The sequence below is a fragment of the Gracilinanus agilis genome, chromosome 1 (assembly GCF_016433145.1).
Source record: "Gracilinanus agilis isolate LMUSP501 chromosome 1, AgileGrace, whole genome shotgun sequence".
In the NCBI taxonomy this organism is placed as follows: Eukaryota; Metazoa; Chordata; class Mammalia; order Didelphimorphia; family Didelphidae; genus Gracilinanus; species Gracilinanus agilis.
Window position 1 is genome coordinate 533,404,680 of NC_058130.1, and position 24,642 is coordinate 533,429,321.

Below are 24,642 nucleotides of genomic sequence, written 5' to 3' on the forward strand. Positions count from 1 at the left end.
ACTTGAATATAAAGAGGGAAACTATAAATAAGTTAAGTGAACACAGAATAGTATACTTGTCAGATCTGTGGGAAAGGAAAGATTTTAAAACCAAGCAAGAGTTAGAGAAAATTACAAAATGTAAAATAAATGGTTTTGATTATATTAAACTAAAAAGTTTTTGTACAAACAAAAACAATGTAGTCAAAATCAGAAGGGAAACAACAAATTGGGAAAAAATCTTTATAACGAAAAACTCTGACAGGGGTCTAATTACTCAAATATACAAGGAGTTAAAGCAATTGTATAAAAAATCAAGCCATTCCCCAATTGATAAATGGGCAAGAGACATGATTAGGCAATTTTCAAGTAAAGAAATCAAAAGTATCAATAAGCACATGAGAACATGTTCTAAATCTCTAATAATTAGAGAAATGCGAATCAAAACAACTCTGAGGTATCACCTCACACCTAGCAGATTGGCTAAAATGAAAGAAGGGGAGAGTAATGAATGTTGGAGGGGATGTAGCAAAATTGGGACATTAATGCATTGCTGGTGGAGTTGTGAACTGATCCAGCCATTCTGGCTGGCAATTTGGAATCATGCTCAAAGGGATATAAAAGAATGCCTGCCCTTTGATCCAGCCATACCATTGTTGGGTTTGTACCCCAAAGAGATCATAGATAAACAGACTTGTACGAAAATATTTATAGCTGCGCTTTTTGTGGTTGCAACAAACTGGAAAAGGAGGGTATGTCCTTCAATTGGGGAATGGCTGAATAAACTGTGGTATATGCGGGTGATGGAATACTATTGTGCTAAAAGGAATAATAAACTGGAGGAGTTCCAGGCGAACTGGAGAGACCTCAGGGAACAGATGCAGAGTGAGAGGAGCAGAGCCAGAAGAACATTGTACACAGACTGATATACTGTGGTAAAATTGAATGTAATGGACCTCTGTACCAGCAGCAATACAATGACCCAGGACAATTCTGAGGGATCTATGGTAAAGAACATTGCCCACATTCAGAGGAAGGACTGCAGGAGAGGAAACATATTAGAAAAACATCTGCTTGAACACATGGGTCGGTGTGGACATGATTGAGGGTGTGGAGTTGAAACTATCACACCAATGCAACTACCAACAATTTGGAAATAGGTCTTGATCAAGGACACATGACAAAACTAATGGAAATGTGCATCGGCCATGGGTGGGTGGTGTGCGGGGTGTGAAGGGGAAAGTAGGAGCATGAATCATGTAACCATGTTAAAAATGAATATTAATAAATGTTTAAAAATAATGAAACCTGATCAAAAGAATAAAAAAAGAGAAGATAATGTGTAATATGTCATTGCAAAAACAAATGTCCTAGAAAATAGATGAAGGATTGATTTTTAAAAATTAATTAATTTGTTTATCCTTTACATTTCAATACCAATAATACCGATGTAATTCCCTTCCTCCTGCCTCCACCCTCATATAAGGAAAGGCATCCTTTGACAAAAAAATAAATAAGTGTATGTAAAACTGACTTGCTTTCTCCTATCATTTTTTCTCTGAAAGTGGATAGACAAAAATCATTTTTCAAACAATAATTTTTTGCTGTATATAATGTTTAATTGGTTCTATTCATTTCATTCTTAATAATTTATTTGGTTTTTATATGTTTTTTTTCCTGAAAATTAATGTGCATTTGATTTTTTATTGTGCAGTAGTGTTTCATCAAATTCATGTGCCTCAACTTGTTTATCTTGTTTACTGTTGGGCATCTCTTTAATCTCCAGCTCTTTGCCACTATGAAGAAGGCCTTTATGAATATTTTAGAATATGTAAATCTTTTTCCTTTTTCCCTAATCACTTTCAGAGTTAAACCCAATAGTAATATTCCTGAGTCAAAAGACATACAAAGTTTCATAGCTCTTTGGACATTTCAAATTGTTCTCAAATATGATTGGATCAATTCATAGTTCCCCCAAGAGTATATTCATTTCCTCATTTTCCAACATGTTCTCCAGAAATTTTCATTTTGCCCTTTTATAATTTTTATCCACTCTGATAGATGTGAAATGACACCTCAAAGTTTTTTTCCTCATCAACTATTATTTAGAACATTATTTCATGTACTTAAACATATGTGTTTATGACATATTTTGATTGAAAAACTGCCTTTTCAAAGTTTTTGACTACTTAGCAAATATCCATTGGGGGAATGGATAATATTCTTATCAATTTGACAATAAATTTTATATGAAATTTCTATCCAAGGAATTATCCATATTTTTCCCCATAAGGAGAAATCATGAGAAATTTGGAATAAAAGGAAACATGCTTCTTATAGGAGAAGAATTTATGAATGAATGAGAGATAGAAAACATGAGATATGAAATGAATAATTTTAAACACATTAAATTAAAAAGATTTTGTATAAATAAAACTAATGTATCCAAGGTACAATATTTAAAGAATTATTGGGCTATCTGAAAGCCACAACAAAGGGGAATTGGTCTAATATTTTAAAACTTAAATTAGAATTTGAAAGAATCTACTGGTCACCTCCTGAAAGAGATCCCAAAATGAAAATTTTTATGAAAAATGTAATCAAATTTCAGAGGTCTCAGATCAAGGAGAAAATTCTACAAATGGCAGAAAGAATCAATTCAGTTATCATGGAGTGACAGAATAACAAAGGGGATAGAAACTTTTACATTAAAGTTTCAAATGACTTGTACTATGATTTTTTAAAGCTTAAAATAATTTAGATTATAAGTAAGAATCACCTTCCCAGTGAAACTAAGTATAATCATTCAAGGGCAGAAATGAATATTTAATGAAATAGAGAATCTTCAAACATTCTTAATGAATTGGCCAGAGCAGAAATTTGGTTTTCACATATAAGGCTTAAAAGAAGCTTAAAAATAGAAACAGGAAAGAGAAATCATAGGAAGATGATACTTTTAACTCCTAATAACTTTACCATTATTAGAGCAGTTAGAAAGCATATACATATTCAGAAACTCAGCTGTGTGTTTACTGTGATGGGAAAATATGCTCCACCTCCAAATTAAGATGGGAGAAGGATGCAAAGAAAAAGAGAAAATAGAGAAATACAATGGGGTAAATTATCTCACGTCAAAGGAGCACAAAAGAGATTTTTCAGTGAAAAGGATCATGGGAGAGAGTGATTGGCCATGCCTGAACATTATTCTCATTGGAATTCCCTGAAAGAGGGAATAACATATAAAATAATTTGGGTATGAAAATCTATCTGACCCCACAGGTAAGAAGCAAGGGAGTGGAATTAAAGAAATTAAATACTAATCGAAATGAAGAAGGATTGAGGAGGCAATTGTCAAGAGCAAAATACTTTTGAGGAGAGATAGGATAAAAAGAGAGAATGGGTGGCAACAGTAAGTCAGAGGCCTAGATAATGGCATAGATGGAATGCTTATGAAGTTTGCATTTGGCACAAATCTATGAAGTTTACCTAACCTAGTATGTGCTAGAGTGAAGATCTAAAAATTATTCTTCAAGCTAGCACACTGGACCAGTGGAAGAAAAATTTATGAAGTATAAGATGAAGTAGGCACTTGAATCAATAAATTTCATATTTATATTATGAGGAGAGAATAATCAGAAAATAATCTTTAAAATGAGGCTTTTAGTAGATTGAAAGTTCAATGAGTCAAATAGTAATCCATCAGCTTTATTTAGCATTTACTTTAAGCTAATCACTGTAATAAGCACTAGATGAGATGAAAGTATTTTTTTAATTACATGGCATTAAACTGAACTAACAGAGGCAAACTTCCTGGTAATCTGCATTTTCTCATGTGTCCAGGTTGGGTTCCTGTGTGTGAAAAGGAAAGAAAGCATTCACAAAGTATTGACAAGTAAAAAATAGAGAAAAAAAATAAGACAAGTACAAGATTTTAAGGTTGGGTGACTGAGAGGTATCCCATTATCAAAAATAGGGAAGGTTGTTTGGTTGTTATTGCTATTGTTTTCCTAAGGAATATGAAAGTAAAGTTGGTATGAAGGTAAAAGTTTCACTAGAAAACTAGACATTTTGAATATTTAAATAGTGAGTTATTGTTTTAGGTAATTCAATTAATTCATTCAGGCCAACAACAATTCTAAGCTCTTTCTTGTTAAACTGAAAGAACACACAGTATTTTTCCTAATCTGTGATGGTATCTTAATAAGGGACACTGAAGTTGCATATGGTTTGACCTCTTTCTAACAAAGATAGATAAGATAATAACAACATATGTGTTAAATAAATGTTAAATTGTTTAACTTAACTTTTGATCACTGAAGATAAATATACATTTGTATCTCTTCCTTTTTATACCCAATGCTTACGTGTTTTGGGTGCCTTGCTGAACTTTTAGAACTTAATGGTTGTTCCACATGAAGTAAATTAAATCTAGGAAGCATAATGTAAGACTGATAGAGAAACAATAGACATAGGCTAAAGAAACACAACTTCTGCTAACTTAAAGAAATTCCCTCATTGTACATTTTGAGTACCCTTGAATAAGAACCTTCTAGGTGCAAAGGCATACTAGGGATGGATCTGATATCTATGGAAGGATGATACTAACTAGGTCTATAATTTTAATCTTTATTCAAACAAGTATATTAGTGTGATTGCTACTGCTACATCTAAGAGATTTTTTTCAATTTATTAAACTTCCTTTACAAAATAGAAATGACAAAACTTTCTCATTCTTATTCTGTATGTTTACTTTTATTTTTTACATATATGTTGTCTCTTTTAAATTAGTTTATTTTTTCATCATTTTATTTTACTTCACAGGTATATAATGAGTGTTAGATTTAATGAATAAAATGTATTTTAAAGATTTATATTGTACTTAAACTCAACAAACATCAATTACCTATTTGTATACACAAAGGGATGAGATATGTTTAATTTACAAGGCATCTGAAGGAAAAGAGAAAATTAAAATAATCATCAATCATCTACAAAAATATACTAGACTTATGATATCTTAAATGTTAAAACCCTTTATTGGCTTCCCTAGGTCTCATGGAGATCATTGTGGTCCTGTAGACAAAGTCACAATCTCATAATTCAAAATGTAATATTTGTGATATTTTAGAAGACTTTGGTTTCCAATTGGGAATGGACATTATTTCAAAAGAGTATTCCCAGTAGATTCTTCTTTCTAGAGCACTGTCTAAAACTAAGAGTAATAGGAAATAAAAGACTTTAGACTACAAAAAATGGTGAGATTGTTGGCCTTGTATTATTTTCATCCATTTATAACAAGTGACTTAAGCTGGTTATGCATTTGGGTTCTAAATTATTTCACCAGTTCCCACTCATAATTAAAGGAGAAAAGCAGCAGGAATAAGATTCAGTTCATTCAGTATCATATTATCTTCCCCTGCTCATTCCTAATGAAAACAAAATGGTGATGGCTGCCACTGTGTCACATCTCAGCAAAGGTGATAATTTTTCTCCCTTTACTAATGTTTCATACAACCATAACAATGATTTGATTAAGTTAATAATGCTACAAATAGCTTGCAACCATTTCTTGATTTAAGATAATTAAAACAATGGTAGAGTGCTTTTTTCAGTTCATAGGACAGAAATTCTTCCTGATGTATTTATAAATCAACTCATTCTTGAGTATGCTATGAACTAGACAACATTTATTACCATTTTTTTATAATGATGAAGAAATTCTGCCATGTTTCTGTTCCAAGGTAGAGAAAAAGGTTTCCTCTCTACATGTTTTTGTGTATACTGTTGGCCAAGAAGGAGTATTTGAAGCAAAGATCAGTAGATCAGTGGAAGAAGTAAAGTGAAATAAGCAGAGCTAAATCTTATTTATCACAAAAGATAATATCCGTGAAGACATAAATGTGAGCAAAGCACAGATGTCCTGGCAATGAAATACTATGCAGGTGGTGCCAAACTGGGGCTATCAAGAAGTGATTTGTCTCAGCAACTAGGCAACAGGGCATTTTACTTGTCCTCCAAGGAGGAGGATTGAGGCCACCTGAAGAGTAGGCTTAATTAATTGTGAGGAATATATTTGGCAGTATAATCAGCTGGTCACAAAATCAGCTTTAGGATGGATTGATAGAACTCAGAAACCAGCAGGAAGGGCATTGGCCAAGTCAAGCAACTGCTCACAAAATGGAGAAAAATTGATATATTTGGCAAGTATTTGGAACTAAAGAAACAGAGTAATGATTTAATTACTAGTTTGAGAGAAAGGAATTATATTTTTCTGCAGTTAATGGGCAAGCTTCAAAGGGTACTCTAGTAGCTAATGAAAAGTAATCTGGGCTGTGTTTGAAATAAGGTTTATACAGGGTGATGTCATGAGAGATGGATAGTAAAGACTATGTAGAAGGCAATGCATGATATAAATGAAAGGAAATTTACAAGCAAAATAGACATTTAAGCATATAAGACTCTTTTAAGTAATTTGTAGAACTTCATAATCTTACTTGGAAGCCTGTCATCTTAAAAGTATTATTTTAGCATTGATGGTTGATGGTGCTGCTGTTGTTTCTTCCTTCTTGAAAATGAAACAATGAGGCATATTACAAAGTAAACTCAATTTTCAAAAAAGAATGTTAAAGCTCAAATCCTAGTTCTGTTACCAACTAAACCTGTATTACTTGGTCAAATCAATTTAATTTTAGGATTCAACTCTACAGGGTTCCCTTTTATGCAATCCCTAATTCTGTAATCATATCACCAATTAGACTCCACCAATCCTCATCTTTAGATTACTCCCACCACTTGTTGCCTTCACTCTTATTAAAGTGGACAAAATCATGAAATTTCTCAGAACCTTCCTTCATATTTTGCAGAAATAATGAAGTCTTTTGCCATTAGATATGGGGGATAAAAGATAGTGAAAAATCAAGAATGACATCAAGGTTTCAAGCCTGAAATGGTCATCTAGGAGCTCACTTGCAACTACTCTACCCTCATCCTTCATGACAATAAGGTTACAGTTATGGAGGATAAAATTAATGCCTTCATTAAAAGCAGCAGGTGTAAATGTTGAATCATTCTGGCCTTGATTATTTGCAAAGACACTAAACAATGTAAATGTTGGAAGTCTCATCTGCTATGTAGGAGCTAGTGGTGCTGCCCCTTCTGGAGGTGCTGTTTCTGCTAGCATAACTATCCCTGCTGAGGAGAAGAAGAAACAGGAAGAAAAAATAGAAGATTCTGAGGAGTCTGATCATGCCTTGGTCTTTTTGACTAAATATTTTTTGTAACATGGATTAAAAAGCTTGACTGAAAATAAATCAAGGAGTACAAAGGCTGTAGCTCTAAAAAAGCACTCTTTTTTAAGTAAGGGAAAATAGAGATTCAATCAGGTTTCAGAGTAGCAAATAAACAATTATTAAAGATCCTTGGTGGTAGGAGGTAAATAATTAAAATCCAATATTTTTCAATAATCCCTTATTAAATTCCTACAATTTGTAATGCTCAACAAATTGAAGGACTCGTTTTCCCTTCTTCTTACCTCTCTATAATTACAGCTGTATGCACCTTCCTTATTTTATTGCTTTTAGATATGCTAATAAGCCTTGATGAAGACAAAAGTAAAGAAGACAAGAGGAGAAGAAAACCAAGGACTTAGGTTATCTACAAATTAACTGGTGATAAATTGAAATACAAGTATATTTCAGTAATTGAAAAATGGAAGGGAAGGGAAGGGAAGATATTGAGACAGAGTCAAAGACGGGCAGGAAGCTAATTGTGATGAAAGGAGGAGAGCTTATTAAAAGTGTTTTTTTTTCCTTGACTACTTGCTTATTTCATTTAGAACAATGAACTGGTTTCATTTTATCCATTGCCTTATTTCAATTAGACTTAACCTATTTCATTTACTTTTTTTCTCTTAAATTCCAGGCTTATATGTACCTGCTCACAGATGTGCTCAACACATGAGATATTGTTTTACTTGATATTTATTAAGCAACCACAATATCCTTTATAAAATATGTCCTTGCCTTTGCTGTAAAAAATATCTCAACCTCTTCCAAATCTAGGAATAATATCATATCACATATGTAATTGTCACACCATCATTCAAGAAGAGTTGGGTTTGAATGAGTTAACATCTAAATGTCTCCCTCCTCACAAGTGCCTTAACCTCTTTGTCATCAGTAAAATGGGCAATTGGAACACAATTTCTAATGTTCCTTTGGTCTATGATCCCATGATCATCCACTATAGAACTGAGTCAGGGAGAAAATATCTCTCTACCAACTGAAATGGATCATATATGTTTTTTGGATTCTGAAGAGATTTGGTTTTGAATATAAAGATTTGAGTTTGGATGGCATTTGGTTTCTACTCACGCCATTAAAAAAAGAAAAACAAAGCTATTAACACAGACATCCTCCAATTATTATCTTGTTCATTGAAGAACTGCAAGTTCCTGCAGGAATTTAATAAAGTTATTAAAAAGCTGAATACAATTTAAACACATTTAAACATCTTTTGACACCAACAAAATAATGGCAAATAATATTTGTATTGGCATAATGCCTTTTAATTTAAAGTTCTTTAGAGATTTGCACAAGTATCTACGAACAGCAGTTCCTTTATTTTTGTTTTGTTCTCCTAAGGTCACATCTTCAGTGTCATTGATATTTTATGAACCCATCTTTATTTTTTCCTTCCATTTTAAATATTGCTTTCCTGATAGTCTCTGAAAAACCTGGGCATTTATGAAGCTCTTCAAATTGCTTACCTATCTCTTTAAAATGCCTTCTTCTCTTTACAAAGAAATGGTAATGCACATCATTCCCTTGGAGAAGCCATCCTTCCTATGGAGCCAGTTAGCTTTTGATGACACAGGAAATCATAGTGCATTATTGCATGACACAGATGAATTGCTGTATAAGGTATTCTTGCATACATCAAGGGATGTTAAATAACATGGTGTGTTGAAACATGTTATGGTATCATGCAGGCATGTTGTCACATAACATACTGTGTTTTAGTGTGTCATTGTGTAACATGTAATGTTATTATTGTATGACAGAGTCATGTATGAATAGGCACACCTTAGAATGATATATTATGCAGGATATTTGTCATATGAGGAAGATATGTTGCTGTATGAGAAGATAGGTAGTTGCATGTTGTGGCATCATAGACATGTTGTGGACTGTCATATGAAAAAAGTATATTATTGTATGACACAAGCAAATTGTTTTGTATTGTCATGCAAGACATATGAGAGATCTGGAGGGCTGGAGAAAGACCGAACTACAACATTTCAAATATATCATCTGCTCAAAAGACCGAACCTACAGTTGCTGGAGCTTGATACCTGGCTGACTGACTTCTGAACCTACACTCACCCAAGATCTTACTATCATTCTACAGCTGGTTATCCTGATAGAGCTGCTGCTCATTTGGGAGCCTCTTGAGGATGCCTTCCACAATGCACTTCAGCTCATACACTGAGCTCAACTCCTTCACCTCTCTGAGGATGGTTGTCTTTTGGAGCCGGATCATTAGGAAGACATCCATCTCAGAGTCTGTCTTCCCTCTCCCCCAATCAACGGCATTTGATTTCTCTTTGCAACATCTCTCAAATACAGTTTTTCCTATCCTACTAGTTATAGCATTCAAGTCCAGATCTTCATCTTGCTATGCCTTGAACATTACAATAATTTTACAATGGGATTGCCTTTTCTAAGATCCTCTATTCTAACTGATCCCCCATTCAGACAATACCAAGCATTCAATGCCAAGAGATTTAGAAAAGGAGGTTAATAGGTTGGGAGTATTTTCTCTTCAAGTTTTACAGGATTTACAGTGAAGAGTCTGAGCTGTCCATCAACAATCCTTTTTCCTTGCTACATGATCACCTTTTTTGACCATTTATCTATCTACTATATCACAACATTATACCATTTGTCTTTATTTTTTTCATTAGTAATATGGCATAGCCTATTTGGAAAATATAGGCCTCTCCATCGTCCTTTATTTATCTGTCTTTAATTGTTTTGGAATTTTGGCATTCTGTGCCTCAAAGCTAAACTACATTCAGAGAAAAATATGGATGCTAAATTATCGAGATCTATTTATTATCTCTGATAAGGACAGCTTAGTTGATAAGGAAATAATGGGACACAGGAGATGATCTTGACTGTTAACTCATAGCTGGGTGTCCGAAGTGCCATTGAGTCACAAGTTTATTATATATGAAAATTCAAACTTGCCTTCACCCATATATATATGAAAATTCAAACTTGCCTTCACCCACAAGCACAGAGAGAGTTTTACAGCTCCATAGATATTGCAATTAGTTTATACACCACACAGAAACTCAGAAACTTCAAGGTGAAGATAAGAACCAGGCTGGACCTTCAGCTGCGTGATTATCAGCAAGCTAAGTGAGAATATTTTTCTCAGAGGCAAATACCCCTGCTAAACTAAAGTTTCAGCCTTGGCTGCATTTCTGACCAAAGGGGAAGAATGTTATTCTCTTAACTGTTGATTTGCTAGGAACTTAAATCTTTTCAATAAGGCCACAATACTTTTCAACACATCACAAGGATCACAAAAGGAGTCAAAATAGGAATCTCAGATTTTTATCTATTTGAGATTCTGTTTCTCTTATTGGCTTCCCACAGTAAATCTGTGGTATTGAAATAAAATAAAATAAAAAAAAACAAATTAAATTTAAAAGAATAAAAAAATAAAAAATAAAGGTGGATTGGGTAGTTTGATGGTATAGTTTTAATTAAATTATTAAGGCCAATATCAGAAGTACAAAGGCTTGGGAAGGCTTGCAGAGAGACTGACAGGATACCCACAATGGTATTAGAATGAATAATAAACCAGAGTTTATTAAAACAAGGACAGGAAGGGAAGGGGATTGGGACAATCTAACTACTTTATATAACTAATGCCTCCCACCAAAACTCAGTATTTGTTATACCAGATTGTGACTGCCGAAACTATTCTCTCTCTCTCTACTGAAAGATCCCAGTACCTCACTAGCCAAAATCCACCCCTGCACCCTTTGATAACTAGAGTAGGGAAACATGCTGGATGGTAAGCAGGTCACAAGGGAGAGATTCTTACTGACAGTATGATATTTAAATGACTTAATTATGCCTTATTTAAATAAATCATTGATTCTTGAAATTAAATGGATGGACAAAAGGGACAATGGAGAGTCATACTGGAGTGGACAGGATTTTTTTTTAATTTTTTTATTTTTTAGAAAAATTTGCTATGGTTACATGATTCATGTTCTCACTTTCCCCTTCAATGCCCCATGTCCCCCACACCCATAGCCAAAGCACATTTCCACTGGTTTTAACATGTGTCATCTACTAAGACCTATTTCCATATTATTGATAGTTGCATTGGTGTGGACGTTTTGGCTCTACATCCCCAATCATGTCTGCATCAACCCATGTGTTCAAGCTTGTTTTTCTTCTGTGTTCCTCTCCTGTAGTTCTTCCTCTGAATGTGGGTAGTGTTCTTTTCCATAAGTCCTTCAGAATTGTTCTGGATCATTGCATTGCTGCTAGTACTGAAGTCCATTACATTCTATTTTACCACAGTGTGTCAGTCTCTGTGTACAATGTTCTTCTGGCTCTGCTCCTTTCACTCTGCATCACTTCCTGGAGGTCTTTCCAGTTCACATGGAATTCCTCCAATTTATTATTCCTTTGAGCACAAGTATTCCATCACCAGCATATACCACATTTTGTTCAGCCATTCCCCAATTGAAGGGCATACCCTCATTTTCCAGTTTTTTGCTACCACAAAAAGCACAACTATAAATATTTTTTTACAAGTCTTTTTGTCTATGATCTCTTTGGGGCACAAACCCAGCAATGGTATGGCCAGATCAAAGGGAATGCAGTCTTTTAGAGGTCTTTGGGCATAATTCCAAATTGCCATGCAGGAATGGTTGGATCAGTTCACAACTCCACCAGCAATGCATTAATGGCCGATAGGATTTTTAATGGAATAGATGAATTGCTTCATTCAATATCAGTCAATAAACTGGCACTGATTTCCTACTACGTGTTAGGCACTGTGCTAAGTGCTAAGAATACAAAAAGAGGGAAAACATAGTATCTGTCCTCAAAGGGCTTACAGACTAATGGTATTTGCCACTCTTTAGAAGGCAATACAGGATAGAGGACAAGTGGATGATAAAATCTTTTCCATGTTGAAATCCATAATCCTTTAAAAGGTTTTTCTACTTATTCATAAATAAAAAGGAATTGGATAAGAAAGCCTGTTATTATAATTAAATGTTTGAATAACAATTCATAGAGGTTATCTATGAGTATGCATACCTATATGCATATATACATGTACACAAATGTATACTTATCTATGTATCTATATATTAGGCAAATACGTAAAAGAGATAATGATTTGGGCTGAGAATTGGGTAGAAGGAGCATAAGCTAGATTGATTTTGGAGAATGAAAAATGTTTTTCTCCCTAACCCTCAAAGAAATGAAGAATTTTTTTATATGTACACTGACCACTTCTTGAATAGCTGTGACTAAAGGAGTTTCAGACTCTTTGAAGAATTGAAATGAAGTATTAAGGTATAATCACAAAGCTTCTTAGGTGTGTGAAAATGGATAGAAGACACTTTAAACAAGAAATGATTAACTTTTTAATGGAAGTAGTGTATAAGATAAAAAGAGAACTGACTCATCATATAACATGGATGAGAAATATAGGATTACCAAAACCTATGCTATCATAATAAAGTAATACCTTCATCACTTCAGGTAGACTGAGTATGAAAAATTTATAGGAAACCTTGGGGTTGAAATAAACAGAATGAGCAAATATGAATAGATTTATAATCTGTATAATTACAGCAAGTACCCATATCTTTTTTTTAAATTATTTTATTTCTATTATCATGAAAAACACTTTCATATTGGTCTTTGCTTTTAAGAGCAAACTCATACATAACCAAAACACCAAAATAAAATCATAAATACATTGATGTATTTAGGTATCGTAAGAGATGACTCCAACAGTTCTTTCTCTGTAGGTGGATAGCATTCCCTATGATAAGTCTTTCAAGATTGTCACAGGTTGTTGCATTGCTGAGAGTAGCCAAGTTTTCACAAATAATCTTTGTACAATATTGCTATTATTGTGTACAATGTTTTCCCAGTCCTGCTTATTTCACTCTGCATCAGTTCCTGCAGATTTCCAGCTTTTTCCGAAATCATCTTGCTTATCATTTTTTATAGGACAATAGTATTCCATCATCAATATGTACCACAATTTGTTCAGCCATTTCCTAATTTATGGACATTCCCTCAATTTCCAATTCTTTGCCACTATAAAAAAGCTGCTATAAATATTTTTGTACAAGTAGTTCATTTCCCCATTTTTATCATCTCTTTCAAGATACAGACCCAGTAGTGGTATTACTGGATCAAAGCCTAGGCACAGTTTTATAGTTATATTCTCCTTGCTAGAATCTTATTTAAGAATTTTTACAGCTATATTCATTAAGGAAATTGGCCTGTTATTTTCTTTCTCTATTTTTGCCCTTCCTGTCTTAAGAAACTGTGTCATATTTGTTTCACAAAAACATTTTTTAAGATTTCTCTGCCTGTTTTCCAAATAGTTTATGTAGTATTGGAATGAATTGTTCTTTAAATGTTTGATAGAATTCACTTATGAATCCACCTGGCCCTGGGAATATTTTTCTTAGGAAATTTCATTGATGGCTTGTTCAAATTCTTTTTCCGATATGGGATTATTAATGATTATATTTCCTTTTTTATTAATCTGGGCAATTTGTATTTTTGTACATATTCATCGATTTCACTTAGATCATCAAGTTTTGTAGCACATAATTGGGCAAAATAGCTCCTAATGATTGCTTTAATTTCCTCTTCATTGTTGGTTTTCCTTTTCATTCCTTTTTATTTTTGATACTGATTATTTGATTTTCTTTTTTTCTTTTTAAAATCAATGTAACCAGTGCTCTATCATTTTTGCATTTTCATTTAAACAATTCCTAGTCTCATTTGCTAGTTTAATGGTTCTCTTACTTTCAATTTTATTAATTTATCTCCTTTAATTTTTAGGATTTCCAACCTAGTCTTTAAGTGAGGATTTTTAATTAGTTCTTAGTCTAGCCTTTTTTTTATTGGCATACCCAATTCATTGATCTGCATTTTCTCTATTTTATTGATATAAGTGTCTGGAGGTGTACATCTCCCCCTAAGTAGTACTTTGGCTGCATCCCATAAATTTTGATATGTTGTCTCCTCATTGTCATTCTCATTAATAAAATTATTGATAATTTGTTCTTTGACCCACCTTTTTTTTATCATTAGATTATTTAGTCTCCAATTAATTTTTATTTATATTTCAATGGAGCTTTATTGAATATAGTTTTATTATGTTAATATAGTTATTGTAATCTGAAAAGGATGCATTTATTATTCCTGCTTTTATGCATTTTGTTGTGAATTTTTTAGGCCCTAATACTTGGTCAGTTTTTGTGTAGGAGCCATGTGCTGCTGTAATTAATGTATATTCCTTTGTATTGCCATTCAATTTTCTCCAGCAATCTATTAGTTCTAAATTCTCTAAGATTACATTCACTTCATTTGCTTCTTTCTTCTTTATTTTTTGGTTTGATTTATCTAAATCTGAAAGGGGGAACTTGAGTTCCCATACTATTATAGTTTTACTGTCTATTTCCTCCTGAAGTTCATGTAATTTCATCTTATAAAATCTAGAGGCTTTATCATTTTGTGCATAACAAGTACCAGTATCAATGACATTTCAGAACCATTTTAGTTTTTGAGTATATCACAAAATAATTTTTCATCAATAAGTATTTTCTCAGTGTAAGATTCTAATATTACCAAATATTATCATATGGGGATGTTTATAATTTTTTTCAAATAGAAATGTCAAAGTGGAGGAGCACACTATTAACCATTCCTGGTCACTAACACTATAGTTTAGTTTATTTTTTTCCACTATTTTTTATTTTTATTTTATCTTTAAATTTTATTTCATTTTCCCCAATTATATCCAAAAACTTTTTCCAACAATCAAAAAGAATTTTGAGTCTTAAATTCTCTCCTTCCTCCCTCCCATCACCTCCCTATACTTTCATGAAGATAGTATGCAATCTTATATAGATTTTACATATAACACTGTAGTTTTAATTAGGTTATCCAATTACCCATTGATTCAGGGCTTTTTAGATCATCTGGCTTTAGGAAGAGAGGAACAGTAATATAAAGATAGTAGGAGCAAAAAAAAAAGAATATTCATGATGTACTCCTGAACCAGAGGAATTCTTATAACCATTGTGTTCAGGTTTATTTGACCCTTGGATGTGACTGGAATGTTGAAGGGTGGCTAGAGTTTTCTCGTTTTACTTTAAGCATTTGATTCATTTTATCTCCATCAATCTAAGTCCCTACATTATCCCTAGACATCAGTGTAAATCTCTAATATACCAGGGGACTGAAAAAGGGTTGGTTGCCTATACATGGCTGGATGTTGGTAATTAAACTATATATCTATGACATGTCATTTACCATATGTATTCCATATACAGATCAGGCCAAAGTTGAGACAAAGGATATTTCCTTGTGGTAATCTTCTACAAATGAATACATCTACTAAATTACTTTTTATACTATCAATAAAAGATGTAGTTAAATCAATTTAGTTTGAGACTTTTTCTATATTCCTTAAATCTACAAATGTAATGGGTATTTCAGGTACTTTAGAGGGATCCTACAGAGTCTGAAGTTAAGACAGCTCATTTTTTATGTGAGTATGATGGCTGATTAAGTCTGTTAAAATATGTGGTATCTATGGGACAATAGATAGGAATGTCAATTCAGTCCACCACATGATAGCTACGCAGAAAGTTGGAAAGACTGGAGTAAACATCAGGGCCATAGGGTATCTGAGAACCTAAGGTGTTCCAAATGGGACAGAGTAAATGGCTGATGGTGTGAGAATATATTAAATACTTCTTTTCTGCATAAGGTATGTTCAATGTGACCTATTAGAAAGGATACATGAAACAATAAAATATTTTAATTGATATCAGAAGATTCTAAGTACAATATCAGCCTCTTCAATTGAGGAATTCTATTTGCCAGTTTCTGGTTAGCTAACCAAAACCAAAATCGACCTATACTCTGAGCCTCAATTTCTTCACCTATTTAACAAGAACACATCTTCAGTTTGTACCTCAGTTATCAAAAAAGTCAGTTGAGAAAAGACATATGATGTACTCTTAAGCTTTTAAACATTGTACAAACAATATCATTCCATAAATTTCTCATTGCTCATGGATAACACATAAGAGCTCAAAATGATTGTGACCTCATTAAGGTGAGAGAGAAAATATTTATTTTTGAGATGTCATCATTTCTTATATCATCATAATCACAAACCACATTCAAAGCTGGAGGGGAGGCGAATTATATGCATCACGTATTCTACTTCTGTGTGGATGTTACAGATCTTGAGGGACAGTCATTTTTAGTGAACAGGCTCTTTATTTATAAATATATGTATATATTTATATAAAAGGGGAGGTATATTAGATCATATTTACAAAGTACTGTGACTATGCTGTGATGATCTTCCAAAATTTCACTCACCAGAGAATTTCCAATGGCTAATTTTGAGAATTAGCAGTATGGCACATAAACAAGTAAAGGAAATAACATAATAAAAATATGCTTGAATCCTTATTTTTCTGCAAATCCACTTCTATTTAGTTGAACCAAGAATAGACAGTTTGATCAAAAGGTATGGTTTACAGCATACCATTAGAATCTGACAGCCAAATAAATATGACTGAAACTTCCTTTATCTTAAATGCAAGCAAATAATTCTTTTTTTTTTCTTGCTAAGAATTTCAATCTCTGTCTCTGTCTATTCTATTTCTCTCCTTTCTTCTCTCTCTCTCCCCTCTTCCCTCCCTCCCTTTGGCTATTAATATAACTATCTATTTACCTATGATATTGTCTATCTGTAGTGAAAGCATTTATTTCTCTCTCTCTCTAACTATCCCTTTTTAGTTGCAGTGGTCGTTATATATTTTGTCAATCTTTGTACCTGCCAATTCCTTTTTTATCTTTCTATCTATCTGTAATTGTGATAGTCTTTTTCTTGGTTAGCTAGTTATCTGCCTACCCTATCCAATAAAAGAAGAGACATATATCGAAAAACAAGGCAAAATTTTATTTTGTGCTTCATCAAACAATTTTAACTGTAAACATCTCTTTATGGATAGATTAGAAGCTAAAGTGTGTGTGTGTTTGTGTGTTTGTGTGTGTGAAATAATTATAACTTTCTTTACAAAGAGTATTTTTGTATATGTACCCATCCACCTTCTCCTAAGTTCTAGACTTCTGGCAAAAATCAGAAATGTATGCCAGCTCATGATTCCTCTATCAAAGAAATTCTTCAAAGACCTACCGGGTATCTAAAGTGAGCTGATCCAGGTTCCACAATGATCTCAGAATTTATTCCTGTGCATGCCAGCATATAAAATGTGGAATCCTTTGTAGGAGTCATATCCTTTCTTAGTTGATTTTGAATTAGAATGAGCTTTCTTTAGATAAAATGGAATTTTATCTCTCAGAGCTAAAACTGGCTGGCCAACTATTTCCTCATGTTGAATAGTGGTATCATGGACTTTTATTTTAAAATATGGCATTATCAATTTCGAGCTGCATAGTATATGCTCAGTAACACAACTTAATTTTAATAGATATTTCATTGTTATGTTAGAAGCTACTTTGGGTGATTTCATTTTCCTATATATCTCTAAAGGTAGAACACTGGGAAGGATCCTAAGAAACTTATTAAACAAACAATGTTGATTTAAGTCAAGAAGTAAAAACGTATGTAGTCAAATCTGTACTATTGGTATTTTTCCCTTTTTGCCAGGATATTGGGGTGGGGAGACTGGTAGGTCAGGTTTGAAGTCTTCAAACTATTGTGAGGAAGATTAGTTAGTAATTAAGTATTAAGGATGTACCTAGCAGTAAGGAGCTGGAGCATTCCAAGATGGAATGAAGGAGCAGGAAGAAATGGCTTGTGCTCTGAGAGAGACTCCATTAGGGGTTGGCACAAACTGTTGTTAGTCCTGGGAGATCTCAGAGTAAAGGACACCCTGCATTCTGATTTCCCTGGGATCCTGTGTGGTGGTGGCATCTAGCAAAGAGGACAAGATCTTCAGAGCAGCACCAGGTGGAGGAGAAGTTTGGGATCTGGTGGACAGCATCTCAAGCATGCTCTATCTGCTTGGATGCCATGTATACCTTGGCTTTTGACATCCTGAGATCATCTGTGGATAATTGTGAGAAACCCCAAAGCCACCCTCAGCCCATAGCTGTGCTGGTCAAACCCTGGCTGGAACCACGTCTGATGCAGACTCCCAGAGACTCCATTACTGCTCCTTTGTCCCTGTCTGCTTTGATCACTAAGATTAGAGTAGAGAAGTCTTCCCCTTACCCTACGGTTTTGTAATTAGGTTTTAAGTATAGATATCCCTTTCCCACCTTTTATTTAAACATAATTAAATCTGTTAAACCCTTTTACCTTGCCTGCTTGTTTCTAGACTCTGGCCTAAGGAAAGCTGGGTGACAGTTAAAACCATCTGCCATTCCTGTATTGATCCAGTGAACTCTGCTCTTCCCATCCTGGTCCAGTCTCTTCTACAACCCAGTGTGTGTACCCACAACTATTTAGATTTATTGTAACATCCCTGGTGCCCTCCATTACCTATTTTCCACAAAACCCACTAGGTTCACTCTATAAAGTGACAGAAAAAAGACTGGTTTTCAACTATCTAGTAACAAAAGAAATGATTCTGTTGGAAGTTGTTTATAGGGTAACACCATGTTTTGTGGAGTGAGATGTGATCCTTTGAAGGCTTACTTAGAAATAAAGCATCCTTAGCCCCTTAGCCCTCCTCATATCCATACATATATATTTCCAAAAATTAGTCATTTTGAAGCAAAGGAAGTAAAGGATTATTGTTTCAGTTGGATCAGAGTTCATAATATTCTTTGTTGTAATTTAATTTAACAATATGGGGACACAGATGGACTTTCTATCAGAATAATATTTTACTGTTGTTTTGTTTGTTTGTTTGCTTATTTGTTTGCTTCTTTGTTTTGTGTTTGTTTTTTTTTGTTTGTTTTTGTTTGTTTGTTTGTTTGTTTTTTAAATTTTAAACCCTTTAACTTCTGTGTATTGACTTATAGGTGGACGAGTGGTAAGGGTAGGCAATGGGGGTCAAGTGACTTGCCCAGGGTCACACAGCTGAGAAGTGTCTGAGGCCGGACTTGAACCTAGGACCTCCTGTCTCTAGGCCTGGCTCTCAATGCACTGAGCTACCTAGCTGCCCTTCGTGTTTGTTTTTTGATCTTGGAAGAATCCAAAAATTCTTCTGGTAAGAAATAATCAGGAGGGTGCAAGGAATTCAGACATAAGGAATAGTCATTGTAAAAGTATTGAAAAAAGAGATGAAATGTTCTGTTTCACAAACAGCCAGTAGATCTGTGTGTTGGACTGGTGCAGTTCTTGAAAGCAATTTAGTGTAAGAAGATAAGAACAATAGGAAGGAGACAGGTTATGAAAAACTTCAAATGCCAAACAGAAGAGTTCTTATATGATCCTGGAAGGATGAAGTAGCTACAAGAAGTCATTGAATAAAAGAAGTGATTTTTTAAAGAAAACAATTACTTTGGCAGCATAGTGAAGGTTAGACTGCATTTGCAAAATTAGTCAGTTTTAGTCTAAGCTAGAGATGATGGTTGTCTGAACTAGTGCTGCAGCTAAATAAGTGGAGAAAAGGAAGATAGTCATGAAAGATGTTGTGAAGTTAGAAATAACATCCAGTTCAAAATGCCCAAGAGGCAGCTGATAATTCATGACTATAGTTTAGGTGAAAGTTGAGGGATGAATATGTAGATCTGGGATTCATCCATAGAGAGATGATAATTAAACCCATGAGAATTAAGTGATAGAGTAAATTATAAAAAGTGAAGGGAGCTTAAGACAAAATCTAAGGAAATGCTAAAACTTAATGCACATGACAAGACTGAGAAGGATCATTTATATAAGTAGGAGGAATAAAAAATAGGGCAAATCCTAAAGAATGACTCTCTACATAAGAGGTCTTACATGCTCTGAGGGTTATCCCTTCACATGTTTCATAGATGTGGGAATGTGTGACTCAAAAGAAGGAAGAATAGCTATCTTCCCCTTTTCTCCCACCATTCTTCAAAGGAAGCTTTAATTTCTGCTAGAAAGAGAAGCAAGAACATTAGGCCAGACACTATTCTGCTTACCTCAGAGAGATGGAGGACAAGGCTTTAATTATATTTCTCTACTCCTTTAAATATGATTATTCTAGGGCAGTGATGGTAAACCTTTTAGAACTTTTTAGGGATCTTGTGCTGTGCCCCTGACTCTGCTCAGACTACATGCTGTGCCCCACCCTCTCACTGTGTGCAGTGCCCCGTCCCCCAAACTGAGTGCCCTGCCAATGTGTTTGGGGTTTGGGGGTCCATGGGCCAGGGTTCCAGACAGCCAAGTCAGGGTCAAGTTCTTCCTAGAAGGTAGAGGAATGCTTGAGTACTCCACCCCCTGAATTTAGGAGTGTGGCCAGGCTCCCAACCAGCCAAGCCAATGGCCTGTGCTTGACCACAGAGAAGTTTCTGATTTCTGCTTCTGGCACTCAAGTCATTGGTTCGCCATCACGGTTCCAAGGGGTTATTATTCAGTTCACTTTTACTTCTGAGAACTGTGTATTTATGGGGCCTAGGGGGCAGAAAACGATGTTCTATATCTTAGACTTGACTCCTTTCCTACTAAATACCTATTCCATAATAAACACACTTAGCAAATGTAGGAGGGGAAACTAGATATTTAAGGTATCATTGCCAGAAATTGGATATATGCGATTTCAAATTAAAATAGACCCAAGTCAGGATGACATTTATGGAACTTTATTACAATTAGGAAGGTTGAAGGTAGGGAAATTGAGAGAGAGAAACTCTGTCCCAGACTAGAGGTCTGGACCAGGTAAGAACTTAGAGGTCCCAGCAGAGGGGTACAGAGGTTAATTAAACAAGGCTTCTAGCCACAAGGCCTCCTCCAATAAGAGAGGCAAGAGAGGCCTCCTTGAGGGTAGAGCCTCCAGAATCTCCAAGGGAGGACAAAGGAAGTCAGTCTAACTTACCCATGTGACAATTCAGAGGGAAGCCATCTGAGGTCTCACCAGAGATCCTTCAACACCAACTTCAAAGTCCCAACCACTCTCCACAGGAAGTTACCATCATATTTAAAAGATAGCATCTTTCGTCACTTCCTGCATCCACCTTCAATTTCAAGTGGACAAATGGCAGCCTCAACACTGTTTTGGACTGCCCAAAGGGCAGTCCCTTGTTTTTGATTTGTTATTTATTGTCACATGTGTGTAACAGACCTTCCCCTCCCCACTTAGTTCTAAGTTGGGTGGGGTGACATTATTTCTGATGGCTAGAGTCTAAACGATGAATGAGGATGAGCTAATTCCATTTACACACAAATAGCAAAGAAACATTTTTATCCTAATCATAGCAAAACAGAAATCAATATATATATATATACATATATATATATATATATATGAATGTACACCCAATAATAAAGGGTGAAGGAACTTTCCTGTTGAGAGTGAAGTAACTAAGTGCAGCTAGGAGAAAGAATCTCGGATATCACCAAAATGGAAGTTTCCTGACGTCTTTATTGTAGCAAGTTAGGAATAGGAACATGATGGAGATCATAAGCTACTTTTACCAGGCTAATTTTGTTCAGCAATTTGAAATGTGGTTGGCCTCCTTGATCATCCCTCTTGAATCTGGAAGAAAGAAGCACCTGAAACAACCTGAAACTTGAAGAAAAATAACAAAAACTGAAACTCTCTTATTGTCTCCAATTCTGCCCCACCCCTTATACAGGACATAACATTCATCTCCTCCAATTAGAAGAAAGTCTCATACCATAGGATTATACATCTATCTCTATAGCTGTCTCAACAGACATATATATATATATATATACATACATACATATATATATATATACACATATATATATATATAGAGAGAGAGACAACGACATATAGACACCTATCTATGTTTCCATACATTTTATATATTCATACTCTTATTTATTTATCAATACCCTAAGAAAACAGAGAAAATACTTCAAAAAGTGTTTCTCATCTTTAAGAGGCTTATTCTGATTGTCCCTGAGTTCCACAACTAGGAGAAATGGGTATAATTTACATAGAGGCAAACTGTAAATTTAAGAAAGATACAACATTTTAAATTTCCTAACAATTAGAGATAGCCAAATATGGAATAAGAGCCTTCATGAAGAGGTAGGTTCTATCTCCTTCAAGGTCTTTGAGAAGAGACTGGATACCAATTTGATTACTGCATGATAGAGGGGATTAGAAGCAAATACATTTAGAATTGGAAGAAATATCCTATTCAATGGTTTCATTTTGCTGATGAGGTAACAGAGGCCATCATGTTTGAATGACTCATTCAAAATCTCACAGCTTAATGACAATATTCTACTCCAGAAATGAAAATGTTAAGAGGCATCTTCAAGCTTCAGGATGTCCCAAAAGAGTAGATATCCTATAATTATAACTAGAGTAGATAATGTGATTTATAGACTTTCTTTGAATATCATAATTTTACACTAAGATCTATCACAGAGTATTTTTTTCAGAATCTCATAGCATAGGGGACATTTTGCAATAGCAGTCCTTCTAATGGGTTTTCTCATTCCTTACACCCCTAATTAAAAATAATATAGTTATTTACCTTCTGTTAATACTGAAAAAATATGAGGGAGAGAGGCTTATTGAAACAGTGAATGAGAATTGAAATTGTGAACTCTCTGATGAGCTCTGCCTAGTGACAATCATCTGTCATGGCTTAGAATAGTTTTTTGCAGATTAATTGTTTCACTTATACAGCTAATTCCATCTTCCTATTCATGAAAATCCAATTAGGTTCATTTTTAATTGTGTGAAATTGAGCATGAAAACTGATTTAAAATGCATATCTAAGGTAAAACTAAGCCTCTAGCTTTGGCACTTTTATTAGGAATAGGTTATAATATTAAAAAAATATAAAGGAAGTTCAGAGCTATAACAATATTTAAGGTTCCAACGTGCTATGAAAATTAGCTCTTGAGAAACCTTTACCCCCTTTTTTATAAGTTAAAATTTGGATTGCTTAGGTGTAGCTGGAGAAATAAATAGATTCAAAGTGTTTTTATTTCCTAAAGGCAAAGTCATAACAGCTGGTATGTAGGTCATCAGTATTTTTCAGAGCAAATATTTTAAACTGGTCACTGATCATTAAAGCGCACTTCCTTTATCTGAATGCAAATTCTTAAATTGTTTTCCATCAGTGATATCCTGGAATTTCATCAGAAAACAACTTATTAGTAAAAAAAAATATGGATTAACATTAATAGTTCCACTGATAAAAAAATGAAAAAAAATGGTATAAAGATATATTTTATACAAGTGCCCAGGAGAGTGCCAAGGAGAGCTTTGTACAAAAGCAGTCATTTATGAGATTTAAATGGAGAGTCCAGAAGGTGTACCTAGTTCTGAGATCTATTTCTCATGAACACTCTTTGGTACCGCCCTTTGAATCCATTTGGATTGGCCTTATTGACAAAGGCATGTCTTCAGAAGGCTACTCTTTCCTAAATAAAGAAGTACAGCTCGAGGCAACTACAAGTTTTCTACCATTACCATTTTAACAAGGATATTAACATTTTCCTACATTTTCTTTAATTTTATGTCTATTCTTTTTTTATTTAAATACTTTATTCTTTTAAGAAAAATTTTCCATGGTTACATGATTCATGTTTTTACTTTCCCCCTTCACCACCACCCCCATATCCAATGCATATTTCCACTGATTTTAACATGTGTCACCAATCAAGACTTATTTCCATATTTTTGATAGTTACATTGGTGTGGTTGTTTTGAGTCTACATCCCCTTATGCCTGCATCAACCCATGTGTTCAAGCAGTTGTTTTTCTTCTGTGTTTCGATTTCTGTAGTTCTTCCTCTGAAAGTGGGTGGTGTTCTTTTTCAAAAGTCCCTCCAGATTGTCCTAGGTCATTGCATTACTGCTAGTACAGAAGTCCATTACATCCGATTTTACCACAGTGTATCAATCTCTGTGTACAATGTTCTTCTGGCTCTGTTCCTTTCACTCTGCATCAATTCCTGGAGGTCTTTCCAGTTCACATGGAATTCCTCTAGTTTGTTATTCCTTTGAGCACAATAGCATTCCATCACCAGCATATACCACAATTTGTTCAGCCATTCCCCAATTGAAGGGCATACGCTCGTTTTCCAGGTTTTTTTGCCACCAGAAAGAGTGCAGCTATAAATATTTTTGTACAAGTCTTTTTCCCTATGATCACTTTGGGGTATAAACCCAGCAGTGCTATGACTGGATCAAAAGGCAGATAGTCTTTTAAAGCCCTTTGGACATAGTTCCAAATTGCCATCCAGAATGGTTGGATCA